This window comes from Impatiens glandulifera, chromosome 1 (assembly GCF_907164915.1).
Source record: "Impatiens glandulifera chromosome 1, dImpGla2.1, whole genome shotgun sequence".
NCBI lineage: Eukaryota > Viridiplantae > Streptophyta > Magnoliopsida > Ericales > Balsaminaceae > Impatiens > Impatiens glandulifera.
The window spans coordinates 30,373,479-30,377,513 of NC_061862.1; the positions used below are offsets into that span (position 1 = coordinate 30,373,479).

At 34.9% G+C, this 4,035-nt stretch overlaps 1 pseudogene; it reads right to left on the minus strand.

The window, feature by feature from the left end:
* Positions 1-2,647: 2,647 nt before the first annotated feature.
* Positions 2,648-3,538, minus strand: LOC124923253 (annotated as a pseudogene).
* Between the last annotated feature and the right edge of the window lie 497 nt (positions 3,539-4,035).

A 4,035-nucleotide genomic window follows, 5' to 3' on the forward strand; every position in this document is an offset into this window, starting at 1 on the left:
TGAAAAAAAAATATTAATTTCAAAATAAATTTTTGTTTCTTAACAGATAAATTGAAACATATGCAATGAGCCGGATTTTGTTTACAATATGATGCGGAAAATTTGACGAAATAATCACCTCATAAATTTTTTTTCGGCTGATAATCACTTTATTTTTTTAACAAAATAGTGTATCGCGTAATGATGGCCTTCTTCCATGAAAACCGTGGAATTCTTCTCTTTCCCGTGGATGTGGATGTAGCTGATCTTTAACTTGTTGATCTTATTTCTATCGTCAACATTTTCTTCTCTTAGTGGCTGCAAATTGTTGATTACTCTGGAGGAAGATTTTTTATCTGACCAGCATGATATTTATTGATAAAACAGTCATCACCAACCTCTATCTATAAACTTTTTTCATGGTTATGTGGATTTCTTTCTTTGTTACCGGGGGTTAGCTTTTAGGGAGAAGATGATGCGTTTCTACTGGAACTGTGGAACTGTTGTCAGGTCGGTGGTTCCATCCTTGGATCAAGGAGCGTAGATACAATTAAAGCCTTTATTCTTGACATTTTCAATCCACTCAGTTTTCAATTATATCCTTCCGGATCTGGTACTAACGATTTACCAATAAGGGAAGGAATAATTTGTTTTTCTCGGTTTAGGTGGTGAAAAACTAGAGATAAAATCTTGATTCTGGTTCCGATGGACTTTTAGTTTATTTTATTAAAAAGTTGTTTTTTATATTAGAGTTTATTAAATAGGCAGGGAAATTTGACGAAATGACCTAAAGATTGATGTATTTTCTTTGGTGGTCACCCATTAAATTAAATTGATCTGGCGGTCACTATTATTTTTTTGGACGAAATTACCCTTTTCACGTCACGCGAATGGACTTCGCGTTTCGCAAAGGATTTTTTTTTATATAAATACTCAAATTTTTTATTTTTTTTATTTTCCTTCTCTCTCTTCTCTTTCTTCTTACGACGGCACAGCGACACGGCTGCACAACGGCACAGCGACACGGAGGCACGACACGAAAAACCTAAACCTAAATGAATAGGTTATATAGATCTCGTTCTAATATCAGGTTATTTAATCGATTTATGTTATTATTTCCATTATTTTATCTTTAAACCCTAAACCATGAGGTTTTCTTATTGTTCATCTTTGTTCATCATGGTTGTTCATCTTATCGATGATGATGTTTGCAGTTGATGATGCTTTGATTCGGTTCCGTTTTACGGAAGATTCATTTGATTTTCGCGACTTCACGTTTCGCGAAGGGCTTCACGTTTCGCGAAGGGCTCTCACGTTTCGCGAAACCCATATGAGGTTATTTGATCTGATTTGTTCATGTGGTCTAAGGTTATTTGATCTTCTCGAGATAATGCATGTAACAAAAAGTTCTTTCAAGTGCTGTAGCGGCGGAGTTTTCTATTCGAGGTATACCAAAATTTATTTCGACCTTTTGTCAAAAGAAAAGGTTGTCTTCTAAAGTATCATCAAGATACATATGTGAGTGTTGTTGTTTTTATGAGAAAGTTTTCTTACTTAAATTGTTTTTGGATAATATGCAGACCATTTGATGCATTAGTGGAAGCATTCATCCAAACAGACTCTGAGTTTAGGAATGAACTAGAGGTGCATCGCTGGTCCAAGGGAGTTCAAAAAGACTGGCATCCGGGATGCACAACCATTGTTTCACTTATTGTTGGAAACAAGCTTTATGTTGCCAATGCCGGTGACTGCCAGGTTCATATCCTCTAAGTAAGGTACGTAAATAGGAAGTTTCCATTATTAGCTCGTCATCAATTAAAACTTGAGAATCATAATTTTCTTTTCGACATTATAGCATAGGATCACTCGGCAAGTTGTGCTGAGGAGAGAAATCGAGTTATCTTGGCTGGTGAAGATGTGAAATGGCAAGTTGATATGTGGTGGGTTGGTTCGGCTGCTCTTCAGGTTCTTTCTCCTTATTCTCGAATTCAAAATTCCATATCACAAACGAATGACCATATTATGCTTTTACTTACTTCTCTAGGTTACTCGCTCAATTGGTGTGATGATCTAAAACCGGCTGTAACAGCTTAACCAGAAGTAACTAAGACGACGTTATCTGAGTATGATGAATACCAGGTAATGGCTAGCGACGGCCTTTGGGATGTGATGAGCAGTGAAGACATTGTGAGCATTATCAAGGATACTGTTAAAGAACCTGGGATGTGCTGAAAAAGGTTAGCAACTAAGGCTGCTGAACGCGGAAGCAAAGACAATATTAGGGTTATTGTTGTTTTCCTGCGACCTGTATCAACAGCCGAAAGAATCTACTAGAGTTTGGGCATATTTAAATTGAATTTAGTATAATTTTTAACTGAAATGTGAACTTTATCTTTATAAGATATTGGATTGAATTAATAATATTGATTGATTTATGAGTTGAAATGAAATATGAAAGTTGCTCTCTTCTATGAACATTGTGTAGAAAAATATCAAGCACAAGAAATTTATAATTCAAACCAGCTTTAAGGTTTGTTTACCCTTTCTGGGTAATAAAAATGAGCAGGAATTCTCAAAGAATAAACAAACTTCAATAAAGTAAGTGTTACATTGTAATTTCAAACTAACAGATGATACACATTTGAGTTTATTTATGTCTCGGAAGCAGACATTCTTGTAATGACAAAAAAAGGATCATTGTTCGCCCAAGAATAAATGAAGTCAAGATTCTTGAGGCGCTTCAAACCTAGTCGGAGTGTCAATGCCATCAAGAAGAAAAGGCCCGATATCAAAATTATGAGAAGAACAATTTCTTAATAAGAAGAAGAGACAATTGGACACAAAACAATATCATTAGATATGAATTATCGATATCCAGAAAAAGGCTTTTTTGTGGTCAAGAAAGAAACAGACGGATACTTACAACAAGTAGACCCGAGAGAAGTGAGGATTTGATCTGACAAACTTCATCACAGAAGACTTCAGATTTGTCTGATGGATTTCCAGTCCTCTCTAAAAGAAATCTTGATGTGAATGATCATTATACAGGTCAGAATCAGAAGCTCCCTGGCAAGCCACTACCAAGTCTGCTTGTTTATTTTGTTTCTTTTCCATTCTTGAAACAAGATAGTCCTGCTCGAGTTTATGGACAGGAGGAAGAGTGATTTTTCAGTTTCCGCCATAGTTAAAAATTGCAAAGGTCATTAAAAAAAATATCTATACTTACTTCAAAAGAGACAAGCTTTTCAAAATTATCACCATCCAAAGAGCAGAAATCCAGGAAAACAACTTTGTTTGGTACGGAAGGACTACCACAACTCTCTGCAATCTCTAAAACTAGAGATTTCTCCATAGCAAATTCCTCATTTGAAGCAGCAACATATGGGAAACAAAAGATTACATTGCTATTATCATAAAAGGCTCTTTATACAGCTAGCAAATATGGGATGACAATGAGAAACAAACTAACCAGAAAGTTTGACCACCTTCTTTCAAACAAAATAGACTTGATCAAATCCTTCAGAGACAGAGTTTGATAATTTACTGCTTCCTTTACCATGCAGTTACAAGTCATATTACACACAGTTTCAAAATAACACCAATACTCGCATGAAGCTTTATCCTTTAAAATCAGTAAATATCAGTCTATACTCACAACGTTCTCATGCATGTGTTGTAGCTGAATTACATGGATATCGTGTATATAGCATGAACATTAAGCAGAGATTCATTAATATAACCACTAAACTCTTAAAGGCACCAAAACCTTTTTAATTAAATTTTCTCAAAATAATTGTCATGTCCTTAACATCTACATGTTTAGGAAAGTTGCATACACGCAACAATCGAAAGAAACATAAATATGAGGGAGGAAGAAGAATAAGGGAAGAAATAAAAAATAAAAGACTTCATATGTTAGGTTTGATAACCTCCAATGATGGATGCTTCTAAACAAATTAGTGCAACAAAAAATAAAAACCAAAGCAACATGACACTTAAGAAATTCCTCACCAAGAAACTATGAGTAAAGAGTCTTATCCATGTTTTTTAAATCCA